Here is a 14,468-nt window from a genome sequence, read left to right as displayed (position 1 = left end):
TCATAAAGCATCTTATGTTGCGCACTGCCTACAGTATAGGCATATACTGGTATAGTATCCGCTATCTATCCTAAATCAATTACCTCAGTCGAGACATGGTTCCCCTTTCTCTGGGGTGTGGCTGTGGCTGGAGGGAAAGCAATTTATTTCAAAAGCTGATTCAGCAAGAAACTCTTCAGGGGCCTATCAATGTCCCATTAATAATCAGAGATGCTGTAATGATTATCAGTGGCGTTGTAAATCATTTGCGTAACACTATTTATTTTAACATTATTCAGCAATTTTGTGTTTCCTGAAAGACAAAAAGATTTCTGTATCATGAAATAAGCTTTTCAGCAGGAAGCAACAAGCGGTATAACAGCCTTTTAAAATATTGTTTCTTCTTATGCTGTACCTTATTTTTGTGAAATTAACTATTCAAGAAAAGGAAGTTCTTATAAATTAGATCTAAGTCAGTGATATTATAAACAGATATTAAGAAAATGTCATGCTCACTTCTAACTCATCTTGACTTCAGTCTCCAATAACCCTCCCTTTTCATTACCCTCTGAAGCCTGATTCTGCCTTCAAGTGAAATTAACAGGAGAAAGATCAATGCTGGACATCTCTTAGTGTGTCAGTCCAAACCTGTATCTACTGCCTTCAGAGGACTTTTCTGAAGCCCGATTTCACTTAAAAATAATAATGGTTCGGACAAAAGCCGATTCAATTATTCACTGCAGACAATTTAAGCACCTTTTTTTTGTTGTTGTTGTCACTTAATGAAAACTCAGTACGGATTATATGCAAATTGTTTGGCAGATTTGCCGTATTTGCAAATTCTAAGGCAAGGTCAAAACAGCAGTAATAAAGCTCTGCCTGAGTTCCTTTTTTACGAGGTGTAGATATTATTAAAAATAGCATTAAAAATGTCATGAATACAGAGGAGAAAAATGAAAGCTGAGAAGGAATCCAAGAGCCTGGAAAGCAGCTGGAACGAAGTAAATGTTCGTTAGTGCCTTGCATCACACAGGCTACTTGTATCGATGGAGCAGAAAAAAATTACTGGTAGTAATAGGTCTGTTTGAAATTAATATTAATTAAATTAATATTAAGATCCCATTTTCAGCATGAAAAAAGCATCACTGAATGAGCATGGATGCAGCTGTGTTTTAATAATGCCAGGTCCTTTTTCCCTCCATTTTATTTTACAGTCTCTGAAGAGTTTCCTCTTTCTTGCTGCATACATGTTTTAGGGAAAATACTCTTGAATAGAGAATGACTTTTTCGCAAAACCTAGCGACTATTTTCCTCTTACCATTTTTGTCTTAGTGAGCCCTTATGCTGAGTAAAAAGACCACTGCTTCCTTCTTTTAGGGTTATGTTACTTAATGACTTCTTTTCTGTTTGCTTTGCTAGCGATTATAAAACTGTCACCATCTGTACTTCAAAGCTGGCTTGCTGCTTTTTGCCACGTAACCTTGAGTGATTACAGCAGTGGTTCTCAGCTGCCGCTTCTTACCACGACCAATATCAGTATCTTAAATACAAATAATTTTTCTCAAATAGCAATACCGTGTATTATTTTTTGAGGAAAGGAGGTGCTTGTGAGCCCGCGTCTTTGCTGTCAGGCAAAGTGTGGATAACTGAAGCCAGTGGTACAACTGGGTTTGAGTTCAGCAAACTTTCAGTTGCCAAAGAAGATTGACCCGAGATGGCGTTCAATAACCTCTACTTTCAGCTGTGATTATTTATTGAAGTGCCCTGGGCCATTGAAGTTCATTTGGCGATTGTTCTACCCCCTGTACCCCCCCCCCCCAAAATCTCATTCACATGATAACGTCCGACTTATTTTTTTCTAAAGGCTTTGCAGCGAGCAACAAAAGCCCCCGTTATAGGGATAAACCACAAAGGACGAAATCTCAAGCAAAGCGGGAAAGGGCACATTGTTCGGGCTGGGTCAGCAGCTGCAGCCCTCACAATACGCCCTGCCCAGCGGGGCAAAGGCCTCCGCCGCCGTCCCAGCAGCAAGCCCTTACCGACCCCGCCAGCGTTCGGGTGCGCGTCTGTAAGAACATCGGTCTCCTCGAGGCCGCGACGGTGGGATGTGGGATTCAGGAGGAATTGGGTCGGAAGGGCAAGCGAAGGGCAGGCCGGCTGGCGGTGGCTGCCTGTGGCCGAGAGGAACGAGGGCGGAGGCGCGACGCAGGCCTCTGGAAGGCAGAAAAGGGGGAAAAGGGGGTCGTGGAGGTGGGTGGGCGAGAGCGCAGGCCCCACGAGCGACGTGGGCGAGACGGCCCTCGCTGCTGTGAGGGACCGGGCACTCGTGTCCCGCAGCCGGGCTGCTGGAGAGGCGCGACAGGGCCGCGGCGGCCCGCGCTTCGCCCCTCAGTCGGAGGGGGAGAGCGCAGCCCCGGGGGGGGAACGGGGATCCCCGCCCGGGAGCCGGCAGCGGGGTCGAGCCGCCGGTTGGGGAGCCGGGGGGTGAGGCCGGCCCCGCGGGGCCGGTGTGGCGCCGGGGGAAAGAGACGGCAGCTCCTGAGGGGCACGAAGATCTCGGCGGGGGGACGGCCCCGCGGCGGCCGGAGGCGCAGGGCAGCCTCCACGGCCCGGGGGGACTTGGGCGGCCGCGGCGAGAGGAGGGAGCGAGGCCTGGGTCGGCGGGGAAGGGAGACGAGGGGCCGGGCGAGCCGGGCGAGCCGGGCAGCGGGAGGAAAACTCCCCTCCCCCGCGGCCGGCCTCTTGCGAACGCCAGGTAGGGCCCGCTGAGTGACAGCTCTCCCCGCCCTCCCGGCGTTGTCATGGGCTGCTCCGCACGCCGATCAGCGATGTGCGCGGCGGAGCCCTGTCCCTCATTGGCGGGCTGTGCCCCGCCCCTCTGGGCACGGGTCAAAAAGGAGGCGAGGGGGCGGGGCTTGAGGCTGAAGAGGCGGGGCGGCGGTGGGGGGCGCGGAGGCTTAGCCCGCGAAGGCGGTCGAGCGGCGGCTGGAGCGGTCGAGCAGCAGCAGCAGCAGCAGCAGCAGCAGCGGCGCGGGATGGGACGGAGCGCGGCGCCAGGTGGGTGCAGGGCCGTGCTCCCGCCTCCCTCAGCCGCGGCGGAGGGCGGCTGGCCGGCAGCTCTCAGGGGGGTCCGTTCCCCCCTCCCTTCCCCGGGAGCCCGGCGGCCGCCGGGAGGGGCGCTGAGGGGGAGCGGCCGCTTTTTAACGGTCTCTCGCCGCTCCGCGGGGATTAATCCCGCCGTTGACCCTGTGGGAGCCCACTCAGCGCGGCGGCGCCCGTTTCCTCACAGCCGCGGTGCGGGCAGCCGGCGGGGCGCTCCGGGGCTTCTCCTTCTCCTCCGGCCCGGGTTGAGCTGCCCGTCCTGGGGCCCTTTCGCCTCAGCCCGGCGGGGGGGAGGAGGGAAGCTTTTGTTTCTAGCCCTCCTGCCGGCCTCGGCCCCTCGCCAGACCCTGGAGCCGCGGGGAGCGTTCCCCCTTCCCCCTTTCGGTCTCGGGTGGGGGTTGTGGAGCCCCCTCCCCACCCCACTCCCGCGTGGGGGGTCGGGGATGAGCCCCCCGGACTTAGGGTGCTCGGGGCTGGGCGCCGCGTTCCCCCGCTCCGACCGGGCTGCGGGGGAACGCGGCGCCCAGCCCCGAGCACCGCAAATCCGGCGGGGGCCTCATCCCCGCTCGTGTTTCCCCCGCGAGTGGCCCCAGCACCGCGGCGTCACACTGGCAAGTCTCTTCTGATGTCCGGCGGTCTTGAAGTACTTAAAAATAATCGTCTTTGGCTTTGAAGGGCGCTGGGAGTCCTTGACAGCTCGGGAACTTTTAACACCCCCCGCCCTTTTTTTTTTTCTGCTCGTGTTTTTTGCAGATTAATTGTTTTTTCCCCACTTATTTAAGTGAGCGTGTCGCTGAGAAGAAGCTGGGAGTCTGGGTGAGCGCAGGCATGTGAAGACAGGGGTTTACTGCAACTGCTGAATGCCTAATGCTAGCTGGAAAGTGGTTAAGAAATGCTTTATCTATTTTCTTTCTTCTTGTTTCTGATACAGTTCAGTAATCGCTGCAGATAACTAACGGGAGAAGGGCTGGTAGTTTTAAGGGTGAGCAACAATCTGTGAAGTGGGGCCAGTACTTGAGTGACGGGTTATTGGATGCAGTTGAGATTCCTTGATAGAAAATACTTCAAAGAACAAATGGTTTAGTTTGTGCGCTGTTTGTGCAGGAATGGGAAAAAGCTGTCTAGCTGTGGTTCTTTGTGCCTCTGTTGTAAACTACAGGGAATGAGGGGAAAGTATTCCTATTAGAAAAAGATGGGGGCAGATTATGAAAGCAGCCAGGAACTTCAAGAGACTTGAAATCTGAGGGTGAGATGGAGGAGGTCTCTTTGCTTTGCGTATCATGTAAGACTGTTGTTTTTTTTTTTTTCTTTTTAAGCTTTACTTAGGGAATCAAAGTATTAAGTTTATAGGAGACAAACTGTTGTTTTGACTTTGCCTGATATAATATTTTCCATGGTAGCTAATAGTGTGTGTGCTTGAAGAAGGGAATGAAGTAATGGAATAAGGTTGCAATCCTTATTCTCCAGCATGCTCTCCCATGCTACAGCGATCTGTTGCTTAGATGCTAAGTTGTGTGGCCTCTAATATATGGGGGTTGACATGATACGGAATAATTATGTAGACTAATACTCAAGTTGGAAACCTGTTAGATTAAAGTTACAAGTTACAATGCTTGCAAACTAAAGATTCAAGATTAAACCCTCTATTTGAGCTGTGGAACTGAGCTTTGTTAGGTGTTATGTTCAGTTACAGCACTTTTGCCTTTAAGTTCTCATCAGAAAAAAATACATTAAGCTGGAAGGACAGTTATCTGCCTACTCTAAAATAAACGCCCTAAGTCATTCTTGCCCAGTAAGAATGTGGCTTTCAGTAAGAAGGATGTTTTATCTGCAGCTCTTCAGTTGAGACCAGGACCAGACCATGCTCCCCTTGAGCAATGTGAAAGCTCTGTTTATTTCCAGGTGAATTTTGGGGATGAGTTGTGCAAAGCAGACTTCTCTTGCTGCTTCCTGGAGGATTAGTTTTGTGTTTGTATTGCTAGCAGCAGTGTGAATGTAGTTGTTAGGTGGTGAACACAGAGGTTTTGTTGTACATGAAATAATATGTAATTGAACCAGTCCTTTCTTCTTCTTTTTTCCATGGCTATTTTCTTCAAATAAAGAAAAACAGAAAACATTTTTTAATCAGATAGATACTAAAACAATAGCCTTGATTATGCAGAATAGTTACTGAAATTGTTTGGTCTTTGCTGATCTTCCTATTTGTTTATGGAAGTAATAAAAGATGACCTTATATGTCAGAAATAGAATTACTTGTGCTTTAAAAGGGGGCATTCAGAGCAGGAATAAGTTATTGAGGCTTCATGTTTGATTTATATGGTACAACACATGACATTTCATAGTTAATAGCAGCATAAACCTGCTTTGTTTTTCACTATATATCTTGTCTGTACAACATACCTCAGGATTATGATTTTAGGAGTAGTAATATAAACTTCTTACAGACCAGGTGCTCTTTGGTGTGACTACTTTAGCTCAGGTTTATTTACTTTATCCTTCAGTGAGAAGGTATACACCATGTATTTCTCTGAAACAAGAATAACAGTGTCTGCAGGCAATGCTTCTGTATGGAGGAAAGAGGAAGAAAAGCCATCGTGTGACAGATGATAGGAATATTATTTTGAAGTTTCTTACATACAGTGATTAGCAGGACAGGACTTCTGAAAACCAGACCAAGCAAGAACAGATACTTTGGTGAAGAATTCCAGAAGAGCTGATGGTAGCCGAGTGTTTAAGTCACTATGTCAGTGTCACCTGTACAGTGAATTAGCTTTCATGCCTTTGCAAGTCTTCTCTTTTTGATTAAATTTTCTGCATGGACAGTTACATCTTGGTGTAATTTGTAGTAATTGGAGTGGGAAAAAGCCTTGAGAGAACTGCATGGAGGACTCATGGTGTAAAAAGATAAATATATGCAGTTAAATCTTTGTTACTTTGAGCCCTCCCATAGCATCATCTTCCAGAGCTCCCTTGACTGTTTTTAGTGAGGAATGAGGAAGAAATGTTGTTGCAGTTAGTTGCAGTCTGCTCTTGCAAGCTTGTCTTTAGTTGGTGTGTACTTCGTATGGTTTTGTAACTGAGCTTGAATTTAATACAGGTTGTATAATAAAGCATTTTTTGGCCTTTTTAATTCAATGGTGATGTATGGGTTTCTTCCTGTTTCATGTGTGGCTCCAGTTAAAATTCTTTGGGCTTCTTGTGGTTGTTATTGTGACTTCTTTTTATTTTATTTTTTGCTTGCATAGGATATTGAGCTACCGGCTGCGTATCAGGTGAATTGCACTACTAGCCTAAGTTACTAGCCAGGCTATGAGTGTCCAGTGGGCTATGACACTGAGTGTTGTGAATTACATCAACATTGGAAAGATACTAATTTAAAGTACTGATGGGGAGAAGTTGCTCTTATCAGACTCATTTCTTAGTTCTCTAATCTTAAAGTCATTCAGTATATGAAGATCGTTAATAGGATCAGATGACAAATAAATGTCTTTGTGTTTACATATAACTGCACATTGTCTTCAGAAGCTTCCTTGTACAAGGAATACTACAGGTCACAGATCGTAACTACTTATTCCCTTAAAAGAACAGATAAAGAGGTAGAGGGTGAGTATTAACTTCTCCGTATGGAAGACTTGCAGAATACCTGTAATGCAAGAAAATCAGTTGCTCGACTAAGAATTAAATTGAGGCATCTTGAGCCTTAGCTCTGTAGCAGAACTGCTATAACAGATTATCTCCTGAGAACTCAGTCTGCCTTTAGAGGTAATAATGAAAATAACCTGAAGTTACACCAGATTTATTTGTTCAACTTTAACCTGTAAGTGCTTTCCTTCACACTTACTGTTATTTAGATCTAATTGTACAGAAGTCAGCCTCTTGTAAAAGCTGTTGAAATGTTGCACTGGGGTGTTTTTTAACTGGAAAAGCACTGTTGTTTTTCACCCCTCTCTGAAAACTCTGATAACTGAAATATTTTTAGCTGCTAATAGATGTTGTTTCTTTTTCCTCTGCCAAAAGGGGAAACAAAACATTTGGGAAGAAGTTAAGAAATTTGTGTGTAGAAACAGCTGGAGATCAAAATGGAAGTCTTAGTGCTCATTTAGGCTGTAAAACTAGGAGCTTATCTGGTTTAATTTCTTTATTTTTGGCAGGTGAGATAGCTAGAGAATTGTTGTTGAAGGCTTGTTAATATAGTAAGCATTTGTTGGATTTGCTGCTTTTTTTTTTTTTTTTTAAAAATGAATCCAAACTTATTTGTGTTAGGGATTTATAGGTGTTCTGAATTTCAACACATTGCTAATTAGTTTTTCCTTCTGCATACTGAAGTAATCTGCCAGTAAAGTAATGGTGTTTGCTGGGTCCAGAATTGATTGCTGTGTGTGTTTGGGATTATTTTTTTTTTTTGGTGGATCTCTCCATTTAGCAAAATTTTAGTTACTCTCTTTTTCAAGATTCTTGGAGCTCCTTCCTGCCTTTTGGTTACAAATATAATCTCCTTATTGCTATAGAGATTTGGTAGCCAAATATGGTGATAGGGGACAATGTGTGTTTCTATTAAGCATAGAACATCTTTATGCCAAATGTATTTAATATTTTATTTTTGAATATTCATTATACTTGTGCTACTCAAAGGCATGTTTCAACACTGAGTTAATCTTTTGTATTTTAAAATATATATTTTAGAAGCAGAAAAATTGAGTTAGGTTGAACTTGACTGATGTCTGTGTTTGTTTTGAACAGACATCAGTCTATAATGAAAACAATAAAGCAAAATATTTCCCCATCACTTGTATACTATCAAACAGATTATACTTAATGTGTAGGTTTTCTTCTAAACATTTGTAACTGCAAACTTCCTTGCAAGAGCATTTTGGTAAGAAGTACTGGAAAGAACTGATGTAGACTGAGTGCCAAGTTAAGAGAATTGGCTAAGCATTAGTGAGCATAATAACGTAACTAAAATAAGTGTCTTGGACATGGCTGGCAGGCAGATATTTTTGCTTTAGTTTTTGAATTAATCTTGCGTTCTGTAGATGCTTTGGTTTTATAATATTATTCAGAATATGATGCAACCTTTAAAATGCTGGTAAATGACATAAGTAAAGTATGTATAGATATCAGTGGTAATTTGAATCTGTTCAGAACTCATATTTTACAGTCATCATAATTGATATAAATAGAAGTAGTCTATGCTAAGGCAGTTGTAACTTCCATTAATCTGTCAAAACCAGAGTTTTTGATTGACTTAAATGTGTTTTTCTCCAGGACAAGAAAAAATGAGGTTTTCAAATGTTGTGCACAATATTACAGCCTGGCATGTTTTCTCTAGTTCCATAAATCAAAACTCTATTTCACTGTTTCTTTGGCATGAGCTTTTATTGCACATCCCTGTTGTTGAAATTTGCCCAACATAGAAACTATAGAATAATTTCATATGGTAAAACTGTATCAAGCACTGCTTGTTTACACAGCAATATGCACAGATAAATTCACATTGATGAAAAATATTTATCATTATTAATTTTGAACGAGGCAGATTTTTTGGAGGCTTATGGGATGGTTATGTTTCTTCCTATGCTGGTGTAAAAGCATAGTTAAGGTTTGTTTGGCTCTTATAACTATTCATTAATGTGTTTTGGGGGTTGTTTTTTGGTACCTGAATATGCATTTGCTTTAGAGTTCTGTATGTATTATGGTGATTCTCAAGTCCTCTGTCAACCTTTTGTTTGCTGATAGAACTTTAAAACTGGGAAGGAAAGTTTAAATCGTAAATAGTGAAAATGCTGTTTAATGCATGATCTAAATTAACTTGATAAAATATTCAAGTGCTGCTAGCAATTACAATTTTTCAGACATTGGAAATTTTACATAAGCTTGTTATTTGATACTTTACCTAATGAAGAAGTATGCTGAAATACTTTGCTGTCATTCAGCCTTTTCTAACTCTTTTTCTGTTGAGATGTTCTTGAAATTGGCTCCTTCAGTCTTTCTAAGGTAATGTTGTTGTGTGTTCAGGTGCCTGGCTTGTCTATGGGCACATATAACTATTTCATGTATATTTAAGCCGTTTGCTGAACAGTTAAATACTAAAATGGGGTGGTGTTTGGGCTGGGGCTGTGCTAGTAAGGTGTAGAGGCTACTGCATCTTGTTGAGTTGAAGTGCTCTATTTGGATGGCCGTGCGCAATGGCTGCTGCCTGTATTTTCCTGTTGGGTTATCTGAGTGGAAGCCCCAATTTTTTTAGGGGCATGTCTCTTAATACTGAACACTTACTGTTTTACCAGTAATATGTTAGAGATTCCTCATTCAGGAAACACTTGTATCTCCTTGTTAGGAATTGAGATGATATTATATTTTTCTTGGAATGCTGTTATTTGCTACTTCTGCTCATATTTGTCTATGTTCTTTTTTATTGTCTTGTCTTCTAGGTTACTAGGTAATTAGTTGGACCTTAGCATACAGTAATATTCTGGATTAAATTAGTGTGCTTTCTTCATGATTTACAAAGCCTGTTTAGTGTTTTTAATGTATTGGTAGATTATGAAGGCAGAGGTCCTTGATGGAATAAAATATACCAACAGTTTTGGGCTCCTCAATATAAGGATGCAAACTAGAGTGTGTCCAACAGAGCACAACAAGGATGGTGAAAGGACTAAAGGGCATGACTTACGAGGAGCAGCTGAAGATACTAGGTTTGTTCAGCTTGGAGAAGAGGGTACTGAGGGGTGACCTCATCGCTGTCTACAACTTCCTCACGAGGGGGAGCGGAAAGGGAGGTGCTGATGTTGTCTCTCTGGTGTCCAGTGATGGGACACAAGGGAGTGACTGAAAGCTGCATCAGGGGAAGTTCAGGCTGGGTATTAGGAAACAGCTCTTCACTGAGAGGGTGGTCAAGCGCTGGAACAATCTCTGCAGGGAAGTGGTTGTGACCCCAAGCTGGCTGGGGTTCAAGAAGCGTTTGGACAACGCTCTTGGGTATGTGGTTTAACTTTTAGGCTGCCTTGTGTGGAGTCAGGAGTTGGACTTGATGATCCTCATGGGTCCCTTCCAGCTCAGGATAATCTATGATTCTATGAGAGTATGGAAGGTATAATGTAATAGTATTTTAGAGGCCTTAGGGGACTTGAGTTTCACCGGCTGTTTAGAAGATAGCGTGTGGAAAAAATATTTCCTTTTATTGTTGATATATTCATAGAAACTAAAAGTGAACAAAGCACCTCATCAGTGAAGACTGAAAAGCATGTATAATCTCATAAAAATGTTTTATTCAAGTCTGGTTGCCGGAGCAAAGAGAATATAATGTTAAGGCTGTGTCTAAAGGACAGTTAGTATAAGTTGGGAATTACTGGAGTTCTGCCATATTTATAGGTGGAGAACATGTCATAAAATGTGACCATCAGGACTTTCTGCCATGGACTGGTTAATCAGTTATCTGCTTTTCACTTGCTGCAGAGCGAGATACCGTTGACAGCTGTTAGTAGGGGCTGGGGTTCAAATTTAATCTGGAGGTGAAATTTGTTCCAGTTCTGATGACTGTAATGGCCAGCTGAGTTTGAGTATTCCTTTATTTGAAGGTTTATAGTTAATGTTTGTAGTCATAGCTGATATATGCAACTGTTGCCCTCTCCTCCCTTTCCAGTAGCTTTTTCTTGTGGCCTAGCACTGCTTTTCTTGTTGCAAGGCCTGCCTTTGAAAGTTAGAAAGGGCTAACTTGTCTCTTCTGTTTTGTGTTTCTGATGTCCTGTAAGATAAGGACAGTGGTGTTTGGGTCACTGTTGTGTACCTGAGCGGAGAGGCTGGTTAGAGCAAGCGAGCAGTATATAACCCTTAGATCCATAACTTGCTTCATAAAAAAGGTGTAAACAGATCCTCTTCTGCACTCCTGTGACTTGGAAAATGAAATGGCATTAGGACACGTGCTTTCCTCATAGCCAGAGACCTTAGTTCTTCAGCTGATGGATCCCAGGTTTCTTGTGCATCTTCATAGTGGCAACCACTTTGCTTGTAAAAAGTAATAGTTGGAGAGCTTACATAGTGGGTGACAGGCATAATATATCAAAACATGTTAACAGTATTCCAGCAAATGTTGGAATTGATTTCTTGATGTTTGTTTTGAAATCCCACAGTGGAAAAGGTCAGTATTCGGTGATGCTGAGGAAAACCATTCATCTGCTGTGGTCTTGGTTTTGTCCTAACAGAGCAACAGGCAGCTGTGGGGACTAGTGTGCTACAAGACAAGGCCTGGGAAGCTTGTTTTAGTTTGAAACTTCAAACAGCCTTTGGAAACAACTTTTTGAGAAGTTCTTCTGCCTCATTACATGCGAATGAAGAAATGAAGTTTGAACTTCTGAATTACAAGGGAGGCTTTAGTGAAAATGTGGCTTTTTAGTTCTACAGCGGTTAGAGTTTGCTGCTGAGTTTTCTATATGATGTTGAAATGCTCTGGAACTCATATCAGCACAGGTTTATTGTAGAGTTATTTCCTGGGAAAGTGCTGTTCTTTTTAAAGCTTAGCTGCTGGTTTGAATGCTTAAACAGCTGCAAACGTGGAGGAGATAACACATCACTTCAGATGAAACCTACGTTTGATTTTATGCTGAATTTGAAGACACTCATACACATATTACTATTTTTTGCGCACAGTTTGAATATTGAAGTTCCTTCTGACCTCTGCATGCCAACTCAAGAGCTTGAGTGGGGCTGCAGTTAACTCTGTCATATTTAAAGAGGATGTCTTGGTACAGTTATACAAGTGGTTTTGTTACACTTCGGGTTATCTGTGTATTGGGGAAAGGGTACCTGTCAGGCTATGCTAGACAAGCAGATGTGCAAACCATGTGCTTTCTATCCACCCTTTTTGCAGAAAGAACCAGGAATTAGCATTTCAGCAGCTTCATTTTACTAGATGGAGGAGAGCCTGTCTCTTTCAGCTCAGTTAGCTTGCTTCTCTTGAAGCTCTCCATTCTTCAGATCCCACTGGTCTTGTACATCTTCACTGTAGGAATGACTTTATAGCAAGTAAAGAGTTGTAGAGCTTGTGCATGGCAAGCATGAAATACCTGAATGTTGAAGTGATGAGGTACAAATGCCTTCAAGAGGAGTGTCTGAGAATGCACTGAGGTATAGTCTTCCAGCCCTCAAATGAAATGTACCTATTATAACATTTGCCTCTGTCATCAAATGCTGCTTGTACTCTTGTAGATTATCTTGAAATTTCAAGCATCCTTTGATTCAGGGTAATTCTACACAAGTGTGTAGATAAGATAGGAGCAACACCTAGTTACAGCTCAAGCTAATAATGCTGTAAAGAGACCTTCATGTCTAGTTGCTGAATTTCTCTGCTGGATTTGCACTGCTAATGACAGGAAAAGCTTCCATGTTGGACTAATAAGTGGTTGGGTTTTTAACCTTAAGGATTTTTATTAGCCTGAAATAGCTGCATCTGAAATACTACTGTGAGCTCATTGGGATTCTGACCTTATTTTTCTAAAATATTTGCTATCCTACTGGAGAAGGTACATGCTTTGCAATAATGTTGTTCTGGTGCCATACTAACAATTGTGAGTGCCTCTAAGCTTGCATGGATCTGCAGCTTGCTGTTGTGTAGGAGATTATGTTCACTCAGCTGGCTGAAGTGTTGTCTGGCTAGTTGGCTTGATACTGGAGCAGGTTTAGAAGCCTTCAGGAATTTCTGTATCTTGGAGAGTGATGGCAAGGTTCTGTTCAATAGGATTTATAACTATTTTCAAAAACTGCTGGGAAGCAGCAAGTAAAACTCCGCAATTGGGGAAAATTCTAGAACTTCTGTTGTGTTATTAGATGCCTCAAGTCAGCTAAATATTTTACATTACTTAGTAAATTGGTCCAATTACTATTTCTGTGAGTAATTAATGAAGGATGAAGTCAAATATGGTAGCAGATAGAACCCTTGTCTTAAAATTGTGGCGTTCTGAAATGTACAGAAATAAGTCTTATGCAGTATATAGTCCAATTTGCATGCTTCTGTTACTCGTTTTGTCCCTTAATCTGAAACTATCAAGGCAGCAGTGAAATAACCACCTTTATTGGGCAGGTAGTATTTTTGCTGCCTGTGACAACAGCAGCTGAAACCCTCAATCCATCTCCTTCTCTCCCTCTCCTATGTCTTAAGATGAAGCTGTTAATGTTCTTTGTGTGCTACTTCCTCATTTGAATTTTCTGTTCCGCTTCCTCCTGCTGCAAACTCTCTCCTATGCTTTCTTCTGAAGTCTTCTTTTACTTCCCTTTCAAACTCTTTCTTTTATATCCTAGTATTCCCTGTAAGAAAGAAATGCATTGTGATGAACTTCTGCTTCGTGTCATTTCTGGTAAAACCCACAGATGCCTTTTTTTAGAGAGTGAAGTGCTTGGAGATGTAAAAAAAAAACCAAACCCCAACAAGCCACAACAAAACCTCTCCCTACTGCCACATTCATCCCCAAACAAACTTAAAATGGAGGGACATAGATGCAAGACATGAAATGTAAACCCTTACCAAATGCAAACCCTTCTTCCCTCAACTGAGTAAACTGCCTGCTATCAGATTTCTTTAAGCCACAGAATGTTATTTTTGGCAGGAACATCAGAAAGAGTATTCTTTCTTTTAAACAGTTGTTGTTTGGAAAACAAGCATATGTCTGGCATCATCATGGATTTCTAAAAGAGGAAAAAGTGATTTTATTTTCAAAACATGTAGTAAAACTGTATTTTCAGCGGAATCAAATGTTAAATGCTTTTGGAAGCTTAAATTTAATGGTGTGTCCTTACAGTTGGTTGTCAAGGTTGAAACAACAAGCATAGTTAGCCTTTAAGCTGCTAAATGCTAATCATAGCTTGTCGAGAGTTACTGGGCTCCAGAGAAGCACACAGGCAGCCTGTAGTAATTTTTTGAAGTTTTTCAAAGCTAGACTTAAATGTTGAGGTTCAGGTATAAATAAATAAGGCTTCGTTTTATGTTTATGGTAAACTGTGATGTTAACTGTAAGACCCATAGCTATAAATCTGTAGTTTGAGTATCACCACTCTTGTTCATCTGGGTAGAATTATGGCTGTTAATGTCTTTGAATATGAAGCATTCGAAAGTACATTGAAGTAAGTTTTGTGAACCTAAGGGATGACAGTCTTGACAGGGAAGAGCTTTGATTTGTTGGCCAAAGATAACTTTCTTTATGCCTCATTGCAGAACAATAAATACAGCATAGAACAGTCCTAGTTAACCAAGGAAGTTTGTCTAGGTTCATTCAGTTACGGGGATATGCTTAGAATGGAGAAAATTCATGTGCTTTAGCACTGAGTGGGAAACATTAGGGAGATTTAACTGTGAGGATAGGAAATATGGGTGTTGAATCTAGAGGAATAAAACCAGTGAA

General features: G+C 42.4%; 1 protein-coding gene across 3 annotated transcripts in view; it reads left to right on the top strand.

The window, feature by feature from the left end:
• Nucleotides 1–2,919: 2,919 nt before the first annotated feature.
• Nucleotides 2,920–14,468, top strand: part of WASF3 (WASP family member 3) — a 75,863-nt gene continuing 64,314 nt past the window's right edge. The window contains exons 1-2 of one of the 3 annotated variants that reach the window (XM_069808110.1): nucleotides 2,920–2,952; nucleotides 2,991–3,036. The gene's annotated coding sequence lies outside the window, so the exon portion shown is untranslated. Of the gene's footprint in view, nucleotides 2,953–2,990; nucleotides 3,037–14,468 lie in introns of those variants that run through there. The other 2 variants (XM_069808108.1, XM_069808109.1) reach the window with 2 other exon arrangements.

Source organism: Haliaeetus albicilla, chromosome 20 (assembly GCF_947461875.1).
Source record: "Haliaeetus albicilla chromosome 20, bHalAlb1.1, whole genome shotgun sequence".
In the NCBI taxonomy this organism is placed as follows: Eukaryota; Metazoa; Chordata; class Aves; order Accipitriformes; family Accipitridae; genus Haliaeetus; species Haliaeetus albicilla.
This window is presented reverse-complemented; position numbering and strand designations above follow the sequence as displayed.